At 39.5% G+C, this 11372-nt stretch overlaps 1 long non-coding RNA gene across 1 annotated transcript; it reads right to left on the bottom strand.

Annotated features, from left to right (window-relative positions):
- Window positions 1-1979: 1979 nt before the first annotated feature.
- Window positions 1980-10682, bottom strand: LOC133546505 (uncharacterized). The gene is made up of 3 exons (XR_009805228.1): window positions 10411-10682; window positions 8150-8306; window positions 1980-3661 (listed from the first exon to the last, which is right to left on the bottom strand). It is a non-coding gene; the product is annotated as an uncharacterized LOC133546505 (long non-coding RNA).
- Window positions 10683-11372: the final 690 nt, after the last annotated feature.

The raw sequence follows: 11372 nt of genomic DNA, 5'->3' as shown, positions 1-11372 counted from the left end.
CTCTGTCACTAAACATCCATCCATCCATTTTCTACTGCTTATCCCTTAAAACCGGACAATTCAAGGCATGAGCAGACTACAGCAGTGATGAACAAACAATATGAAAGTAGGTTTGAGGTTCTAGGTCACATGACTGAAGCTACTGACAATTGAAATGTTCTTAGTGAGCTAATGACAAGTACTTTATTGACGGTCCCTTAAACTAAAGCACTTGTCAGCAGGGACTGACAGACGTGGCATGAGTTTTCAAACAGTCAGCCTGGCTGGATGTTGAATGTCTGTTGAATATCTAACTTGGAACTCATTTGACCTCTGTTTGGCATTTGGAGATCACTCCAGCAGCACTGAGAGCAGTCTGAGTCAAACTACCTTGAGATAAATGTTGCAATTGTCAATGCCAACAAAGAAATGGACAAAAAAAAACGCTATAAAAGTTATGGTAGCTTGATGCTAATATACATTGGCTTAGCTATTGACATGCTACTGGTTAGCATTAGCAATTTCTCATGACGTTAACACCCACCAAATGAGTTAATTAAAACTATAACTAAAATGAATGTTAGAATCAAACAGCTGGTGCATAATAAATCCAATATTTACAGTATTAACACTTTTTTGGGCGCAACAAAACACATTATGAATTTACACTACAGCCATCTAGCGTACTGGACTTGCAAATGTAAATAAACCTACATGTAAATGATAATACGAAAACAAAAAAAACAAAAAAAATGGTAACGAAAGGACCGCAGTTATCAATAATAATCTTATTTTTAAATGTTGCAATACAAATTTATCACAAACACTCAATATTATTAACACACACAAAAGTACCAAAAAGTCGTACTGTTGAGGCTTGGTATTGATTTGGAGGTAGTGGAATGTGTTCCGAATCGGTTAAAAAGTGAACAGTACCCATCCCTACCAGCAAGTGTTGTTGTACTGGAAACTAATTTACAAACACAACTTCATCACACACAATACTCCACTATGGAATTGTTCTTATATTAAAATGAGAAACAAATCCATATTTGAACAGCAATGGTTTGAAAAAGGCATTTGGTCACTGATGCACTTATTGACTGATAAAAATAGTTTATTATTTGAAGATGTCATTAAATACAACCTGGAACAAAAAAAATACTCTTAACTTAAAAGTTTCCATTCTTTCTAAGGCAAAAGAGTTAATTTAAGGGGAAAAAAAAGATGGAATTGACCACTTAAAGTAATATTTTGAATGTTGTTTTGCAATTGAAGACAACACTTGTTCGATCTGTGATTGGAAAACAAAATAAGCAATTTATTTTAAGAATGTATGCAAAGTAAATCTCTGTAGGATGATGTACAATATTGGCTTTTGTCTGACACTCCAAACTTTGACTGATATTGATTTGGGGATGTTAAAAAAGACAAAAATAACATTAAAAAAAATGTTTAAAACACAATATATATAATACATCCACAAATGTAAGTTTGTAAAAACAAAACCATCCTTTCACACACAAAAAAAAAAAATCTGCCATTTTCTCTTACTTTTATACCGCATAAAGGTCTGGAGACATACATATAAAACAATCACAACACAATCATCATAATACAGAGTAATGACGATAATGAATAACAAATGATTATAGAGACCCAACCAATGGTTTAAAAAGACACATTTTAAAATTGTATAAAAGACAACTGTTTAAATGATGTATAAAGTAAATAATAATATGCTTCCTGAAGTGGTCCAGAAGATGTTTCAGATGTGAACCAGTACATATGTATATCATATAAAGGTGATAATCTATGGGGTTATCAACAATTACAAATACAAATATGTAATACTTCAATATTTCATATAATTAAGTCTAAAATTGTATGATGAATATACAGGCTCTCTCTCTCTCTCTCTCTCTCTCTCTCTCTCTCTCTCTCTCTCTCTCTCTCTCTATATATATATATATATATATATATATATATATATATATATATATATATATATACATAAATGAGTGTGTGTGTGTGTGTGTGTGTATACATACACACAAAATGTTTATTGCATGTAAAATGTGTATTGTACTGTTTACTCTCAGCTTTTTACTCAAATTGTTCCGTCCATTTTTTAATAAAAGTACACAATGGTGCATATTAATGAATGTACTTGACTGAAAAAAAGCATTAATATAAAATATCTAATCTATAAATGTAGGCGCATATTAAACAGATTGTTAGACAAACAACAATGTCACACATGTTATATGTGCTGATGTTGTTAGAAAGTCAAAATGAAAGTCTGGACAGTTTATTTCAAATCCTGCAGTTTCATTTGCTGCTGCTGTTCTCACCAGCACACTTGTGTTTCTTACACTGGTACTTAGAAGACAATCTTTCACCACACACACTGCAACTCAACACTTTCTCTCCTGGGTGTCTTCTCATGTGTGCTACAAGGCTTGATCGTTCACTAAAGCTTCTGTTGCAGATTGAACAGGAATGTGAATTTTCACCAGTGTGTGTCCTCTTGTGTACTTTCAAACACCAGTTTTCTGTAAAACCTTTACCATAGATTGAACAGGAAAAAGGTTTTTCACCAGTGTGTCTTCTTGCGTGTACTTTCAAATGATGACTTTGTGTAAAACCTTTACCACAGATTGAACAGGAAAACAGTTTTTCACCAGTGTGTGTTCTCATGTGTACTTTTAAATGGGGACTTTGTACAAAACCTTTACCACATTCTGAGCAAGGAAAAGGTTTTTCACCAGTGTGTGTTCTCATGTGTACTTTCAAATGTTTACTTTGAACAAAATCTTTTTTTCACCAGTGTGTGTTCTCATGTGTCTTTTCAAATTTTTACTTTCTGTAAAACCTTTACCACAGGTTGAACAGGAAAAAGGTTTTTCACCAGTATGTGTTCTCATGTGTATTTTCACATCTGTACTTTGTGTAAAACCTTTACCACAGGTTGAACAGACAAAAGTTTTTTTACCACTGTGCATTCTCATGTGCACTTTCAAACTCCAACTTTGTGTAATACCTTTACCACATATTGAACAGATAAAATGTTTTTCTCCAGTGTGTATTCTCATGTGTCTTTTCAGATGACTATGGTTTTTAAAAGTTTTGTGACAGTGAGAAGATGTGAAGTGAGTGTTGTCAGTGTGACATGTCTTATCATCTTTAGAGTCTTCATCATCAGTGTCAGGAGAGTGTGACGTTGTGTCCTCACTATCTGATAGTGGAGCTAAGAGCTTGTCTGCTTGTGATCCTCCACAGTGGTCTCCATCAGCTTCTGTTGTCATGTGTTGTGTTGAGCTGCTGCTTGGAGGCTCCCCCCCTCCCCTCTCCTCACTTTCACCTTTCACCTCATCACCTTCACTCTTCACAGGGACACCAGTCACTGGCATCTTGGTGACATCAACCTCCTCCAGTCCTTCAAGATGCTCTCCCTGCTGACTGATGCTGTGTTCTTCCTCTTCCTCCTTAATGTGAGGGCTCTGTGGATCCTCAGCTTCCGCTTTAAATTTGGGGATTAGTGGGTGTTCCTCTTCCTCTTTAAAATGGGGGATCTGAAGGTATTCCTCTTCCTTCTTAATGTGGGAGGGCTGTGGCTCCTCCGTCTGCATCCTGAAGCTCCACTTCTGTTGCTCAGGGTGAAGATGTTCTTCACAGACGTCTGCAAGACAAACACACACCATGTCTGCTCAGTCACACAATGCATTCAGTACTTTTACATGCACTTAGGAAAAACAAGTTATCGTATGAACTGTCTTGAAATCTCAGTGACGCACAAACACGCTGCTCTTTACAACATTATTCACAGGAAAAGAAAAACAAACCAGGACGACAGGACTTTTTATTATGGACAGACGACATGGTTTAAAATTGATTTTGCAATGTATTATTTCATATATAATTATTAACAGAACCATTTTAAAACAGACTGCACAGGCTCCTAATTTAGTTGCTGAAATATGCAGTAAAATATTAAATGATAAATAATGATAAATGGGTAGGGGTGCAACGGTACGTGTATTTGTATTGAACCGTTTTGGTACGGAGGTTTCGGTTCGGAGGTGAACCGATCCGACACGGACATATAAGTAGCGCCGCACGTTGTGTAAATAATGCACACCGAGGCACCATGAATTGATTTACGTGGACCCCGACTTAAACAAGTTGAAAAACTTATTCGGGTGTTGTACAGAATATGTACTGTACTGTGCAATCTACTAATAAAAGTTTCAATCAATCAAAAAAAAAAAAAACACACGGCATGCTAGCAACGACTGGGATATGATAGACTGACCACACCTCCTCTTTTCACGAGATATGTCCTCTTTATGGAGCTGTCCAGGTGGAGTTTCTTAAATGCCTCGAATGTCCGGCATTTTAAGTTATGGTTGCGTGTATTTTCAATGTACGTTCAAGGATAAGAAGGGGTTCAAAACAAAACAAAAAGTGGTGCACGCAGCGTTAACATTCGTGAGGGAGGGCCAGAGACAGAGAGACAGAGAGAGCGAGAGAGTTATGATAAACGCGCATTCGTCGCCAGGCTCTGATTTTTATCCTTTGATTAATCAGATTTAATTTTTTATTATCTATAGCAGGGGTGTCAAAAGTGTGCCCTGGAGGCCATTTGCGGTACACAGCTAATGTTTTAAAGGCCCACAGCACATTCTAAAAATACTATTCACATAAACAAAAACATAAACAAAAGTGAAATAAAAGAGCTTAAAGGCTAAATGTAATTTAGAAAAAGTTGCAACGTTGACTATTAAAACAAAGCTGTTTTTTGACAAGAACAAGAAAGTTTGATCATATTACGCCTGTACTGTATATACCTTTATATACATATATACATACATATATACCTATACTGTATATACCTTTATATACATATATACATACATATATACCTATACTGTATATACCTTTATAAACATATATACATACATATATACCTGTACTGGCTCACCTGCACTGGCTTCCTGTGCACTTAAGATGTGACTTTAAGGTTTTACTACTTACGTATAAAATACTACACGGTCTAGCGCCATCCTATCTTGCCGATTGTATTGTACCATATGTCCCGGCAAGAAATTTGCGTTCAAAAGACTCCGGCTTATTAGTGATTCCTAGAGCTCAAAAAAAGTCTGCGGGCTATAGAGCGTTTTCCGTTCGGGCTCCAGTACTCTGGAATGCCCTCCCGGTAACAGTTGGAGATGCTACCTCAGTAGAAGCATTTAAGTCTCACCTTAAAACTAATCTGTATACTCTAGCCTTTAAATAGACCTCCTTTTTAGACCAGTTGATCTGCTGCTTCTTTTCTTTTTCTCCTCTGTCCCTCCCTCCCTTGTGGAGGGGGTCCGGTCCGATGACCATGGATGAAGTACTGGCTGTCCAGAGTCGAGACCCAGGATGGACCGCTCGTCGGGACCCAGGATAGACCGCTCGCCTGTATCGGTTGGGGACATCTCTACGCTGCTGATCCGCCTCCGCTTGGGATGGTTTGCTGTGAATGGGACTCTCGCTAGTGTCTTAGATCCGCTTTGAATTGAACTCTCGCGGCTGTGTTGGAACCATTATGGATTGAACTTTCACAGTATCATGTTAGACCCGCTCGACATTCATTATTGAGGAAGGGGGGGGGGGTTGCCCACTTTTGAGGTCCTCTCCAAGGTTTCTCATAGTCATCATTGTCACTGGCGTCCCACTGGGTGTGAGTTTTCCTTGCCCTTAAGTGGGTTCTTCCGAGGATGTCGTAGTCGTAGTGGTTTGTACAGTCTTTTGAGACATTTGTGATTTAGGGCTATATAAATAAACATTGATTGATGATTGATTTTTTTCTTTCAAACTGTCATTGCTTAAAACATAATATTGAATCAAAATCATAGTTATTATGAATTAATGACCTATCCAAGTTTCCCAAAACTTCACATCAAATATTCCACTAGGAAAAATATTTTTGGTGGGAGATTTAGCAAATTTGTTAAAGCCATCCATCCATTTGCTACCGCTTATTCCCTTGTGGCGTTGCGGGGGCGCTGGCGCCTATCTCAGCTACAATCGGGCGGAAGGCGGGGTACACCCTGGACAAGTCGCCACCTCATCACAGGGCCAACACAGATAGACAGACAACATTCACACACTAGGGACCATTTAGTGTTGCCAATCAACCTATCCCCAGGTGCATGTCTTTGGAGGTGGGAGGGGCCTATCCCCAGGTGCATGTCTTTGGAGGTGGGAGGGGCCTATCCCCAGGTGCATGTCTTTGGAGGTGGGAGGAAGCCGGAGTACCCGGAGGGAACCCACGCATTCACGGGGAGAACATGCAAACTCCACACAGAAAGATCCCGAGCCTGGATTTGAACCCAGGACTGCAGGACCTTTGTATTGTGAGGCAGACGCACTAACCCCTCTGCCACCGTGAAGCCCCAAATTTGTTAAATAAATAATAAAAAAATGTATATTTTGTTTTTTCTTACTGTACCGAAAATGAACCGAACCGTGACCTCTGAACCGAGGTATGTACCGAACCGAAATTTTTGTGTACTGTTACACCTCTATAAATGGGTTGTACTTGAATAGCGCTTTTCTACCTTCGAGGTACTCAAAGCGCTTTGACACTACTTCCACATTTACCCATTCACACACACATTCACACACTGATGGAGGGAGCTGCCATGCAAGGTGCTAACCAGCACCCATCAGGAGCAAGGGTGAAGTGTCTTGCTCAGGACACAATGGACGTGACGAGGTTAGTACTAGGTGGGGATTGAACCAGGGACCCTCGAGTTGCGCACGGCCACTCTCCCACTGCGCCACGCCGTCCCTATTATTACATTATTCCCAGGATTATTTTCTCAAATAAAGTAACCAGATATTAACAGTAAATAAACAAGTACATTACTAATAATGGTTTCGACAAAATAATACAATTAGAAAAGACACACTATGTTACTGCATATGTCAGCTGCCAAATTAAGAGCCTTTGTAAACAGTTTTGAAATTCTTCTATCATCAATCATATACCAAATGATATATCGTGACATATATTGTTATTAAGATATAGATTTGAGGTCATATCACTCATACCAAACATTGGTTCGCCGAGTCATTTTGTTTAGCCCACCAAATATATTTATTTTTTTATAATCTTCAGATGTGTGTGTATTAAGGGTGTAACGGTACGTGTATTTGTATTGAACCGTTTCGATACGGGGGTTACGGTTCGGTTCGGTGGTGTATCGAACAAGTTTCCACACGGACATATTAAGTAGAGCACCACACGTTGTGTCAACAATGCACACTGAGGCACAACACACAGCATGCTAGCAACAACCGAGCTACTACAACATGTAAAATCCAGAGCTGAAAGACACTACTGCCTCGTTAAGATCTCCCGTTTGGGAACACTTCGGCTTTGCAGTGCGATACAACAATGGGTAACATCGCTTCAACGAAGAGAAAGACAAACAAACACAGCTCCCACTGCATTCAAGCAGCTTCTACTCTGCGACTCAGGCAGAGCTAAAGCAATAACAAATGCTGTTGGTGTTTTTACAGCAGCAGATTTAAGACCATAGTCCATTAAAAACTCGATTTTGACCCACTTCTATGGTGGGAAAACAATGAGCCCACATATCCTCTTACTGCCAAGTTAGCCAGGCACTACCTCGCCATACCTGCGACCTCTGTGTCCAGCGAAAGGGTATTTTTCACAGCTGGGGACATTGTAACTGCAAGCAGGTCTGCTCTTTCTGCAGACAATGTGGATAAACTGATTTTTCTGGCAGAAAACATGAAAATTGAGTGAAAGTCATCAGGGTTATAGGGTGGGGAGGGGGAAGAAAAATTAATCTGAGGCTGAGTTGACTTGAAACTGTTTAATGTTGCACTTTTTGTATGTAGAAGAAAAGTTTTGTCATTTTATTTAATCTGAGCAACAACTTGAAGCAGGTTAATGTTGCACTTTATACGTGGAAATGTTGTACTTTATATGTAGAAAGGTTTTGTTAAGAAACCAATTCTGAGCCTTATCTTATTTAGTTTTTAATTTTATATATGCGTAAATATATATATATATATATATATATATATATATATATATATATATGTATATATATCTTTCCAAAGTCGGGACCCGGGGTAGACAGCTCACCTGTTAATCGGTTGGGGACATCTCTGCGTTGCTGACCTGTCTGCGCTCGGGATGGTCTCTGGCTGGCCCCACCATGGACTGGACTCTCACTATTATGTTAGAAACTGGCTCGCTTGGGAACGCCTCGGGTTCCCCTAGGAAGAGCTGTTTGAAGCGGCTGGGGAAAGGAAAGTTATGGCGTCACATTAGTGCCAAAAATCCAAGTGCATAAAAACTGTTATCGAGCGCTGATTCTCCACTTCATGCGCGACACCCTTTTGCGTGCGCGCGGTGCCTATGTGCGCGCGCGCCGTCTTTGTTTTGGCACTTTGTGGGCGGTTATACTTACACGGCCCCGCCGTTTTGATTGGTCGGGCGAAAATAGCTGCAGGCCAATCAGAAGTATAGCAGGGCGGGTCATGGTCAATATGTATCATGATGATACAGCTCCTGTCGACAATATGTATCAAGATGATACAGCTCCTGTCGACAAACACATTCTAAAAAGTCCAAATTTAGTGGAGTTGTGGAAAATGTCAATTGAATTTGATCTAAAAGTCTTTAAAGAAGGTAATGTCTCATCTGTTGAGAGAACATCACATAGTTAATGAAGAGTCAAGATCAATATCTCTCTTTTCATACAATCAGTCCACACATGTCAGTCAATGATGGAAATTATATTTTCAAATATGTTTCCTTTCCTCACTTGTCTGTCTTAAAAAAATATTTGTATTTATTTAATATTTGTATATGTAAATATTGAATGTATGCCACAAAGTGGGACTATTAATTTTCTTTCCTCCTTTCGATTTGTTGTAAATGTATGAGTATTGTATGTATATGTATAATTAAATAGTACATGTATCATTGACATCAATAAAATGATGGGGGCCAGCAGTCCGAGGTAAGATGGAGAAACATGGAGTGTTTATTCATATCTATGATGAAAGGTCCATGGCAGTTCCCTGGGATTAAAAAGAAAGGAAATCAGGTTTTCATGGCTGAACAAGTAAGTCTTTAATACTATTATCTCTCAGATTTAATTTGCCTAATGTATGGAGCTAGCTTTTTTGGTTGTTTTTTAAACACATATTTTTAACTCTGCCATCTATACTGATCTAGGGGTGATATCTCATTTTCCATAGTTTGAGTTGTTTGCAGAAACGTAAATACTTTTTATAGTAATATTAAAACCATATTACTTAGTTGTAGTGATAAGCTGTCATTCATTATTCTACTAAAATAGTCATTGCAATCATAACATCAATAATTAGGCCCATATGCTAATCATGTGGTCCTGATATGAAGTACGCATAGATAAGTGGCTTCAGGTAGACTCTGGTGTAAACTTAAAGTAGAGGAAAGAAAATTAATAGTCCCCCATTGTGGCATACATTCAATATTTACATATACAAATATTAAATGAATAACAATATTTTTTTAAACAGACAAGTGAGGAAAGAAAACACATTTGAAAATATAATTTCCATCATTGACTGACATGTGTGGACTGATTGTATGAAAAGAGAGATATTGATCTTGACTCTTCATTAACTATGTGATGTTCTCTCAACAGATGACACATTACCTTCTTTAAAGACTTTTGGATCAAATTCAATTGGCATTTTCCACAACTCCACTAATTTGGACTTTTTAGAATGTGTTTGTCGACAGGAGCTGTATCATCTTGATACATATTGACCATGACCCGCCCTGCTATACGTCTGATTTGCCTGCAGCTATTTTCGCCTGACCAATCAAAAAGAAGGGGGCGTGTAAGAATAACTGCCCACAAAGTGCCAAAACGAAGACAGCGCGCGTGCACATAGGCACCGCACCCTCGCAAATAGGCGCCGCGCGCACTCAAAAAGGCGCTGCGAGCGTGCACAAAGACATCACACGCGCACAAAAGGGTGTCGCGCACACGCAATAAACGTTTTTATGCGCTTGGATTTTTGGCACTAATGTGACGCCATAGAAAGGCTGGGCTTCCCTACTTAGGCTGCTGCCCCTGCGACCCGACCTCAGATAAGCAGCAGAAGATAGATGGATGGATGTGTAACACAACTTGATGTTTCTAGAAAACAGCGTCCAGTAGTTGATGTTGTCGCTCCTTCTCCTCTTTTGATGGACAAAGTTCCTCCTCTTATTCTGTTGTTGTTGTTTTGTTTTTTTTACATCACAAATATTTCTTCAACAGCAGCAGTTAGTCGCTGATTCAGCAACACTCACATCATTTGTAATGTAGACATGTTCACACAATAAAAACACTTTACACTTACATTGGATCTCTGCTTTGATGTGTCGATCACTTCCGCCTCTCTTTGTTAGCAGCTAACAAGCTAAGCTAACCAGCAGGCTAGGCTAGCACGTCAAAGTGCACTCAGACTAATGTATCCGCATACAAACAATTAATAAGGACGTTTACTGCGTTAAACGACACACACGTGCACATGTACGTTGTAATTAAGACCTAGAAACCATAATAACCAAAACAACGTATTCTCCGCCAGTCGCCATCTTGTTTTGTTCTTCCTCCTGTGTGACGTCATCGAGGTGTTCTCAACCGCGGAACAAATGTTGGCCAAACACGTGTTTCACTGGGACAATAGTGAGTGGTGCACACTTCCTTCAAACACGTGTTTCACTGGGACAATAGTGAGTGGTGCACACTTCCTTCAAACACGTGTTTCACTGGGACAATAGTGAGTGGTGCACACTTCCTTCAAACACGTGTTTCACTGGGACAATAGTGAGTGGTGCACACTTCCTTCAAACACGTGTTTCACTGGGACAATAGTGAGTGGTGCACACTTCCTTCAAACACGTGTTTCACTGGGACAATAGTGAGTGGTGCACACTTCCTTCAAACACGTGTTTCACTGGGACAATAGTGAGTGGTGCACACTCCCTTCAAACACGTGTTTCACTGGGACAATAGTGAGTGGTGCACACTTCCTTCAAACACGTGTTTCACTGGGACAATAGTGAGTGGTGCACACTTCCTTCAAACACGTGTTTCACTGGGACAATAGTGAGTGGTGCACACTTCCTTCAAACACGTGTTTCACTGGGACAATAGTGAGTGGTACACACTTCCTTCAAACACGTGTTTCACTGGGACAATAGTGAGTGGTGCACACTTCCTTCAAACACGTGTTTCACTGGGACAATAGTGAGTGGTGCACACTTCCTTCGCCCGGCCACAGAAGACAAAAAAGAGTTGCTGGTGTAACAATAGGAA

Source organism: Nerophis ophidion, unplaced genomic scaffold (genome assembly GCF_033978795.1).
Source record: "Nerophis ophidion isolate RoL-2023_Sa unplaced genomic scaffold, RoL_Noph_v1.0 HiC_scaffold_30, whole genome shotgun sequence".
Taxonomy (NCBI): domain Eukaryota; kingdom Metazoa; phylum Chordata; class Actinopteri; order Syngnathiformes; family Syngnathidae; genus Nerophis; species Nerophis ophidion.
Note: the sequence above shows the minus strand (reverse complement) of the source record. Positions and strands in the feature narration are given on the sequence as shown.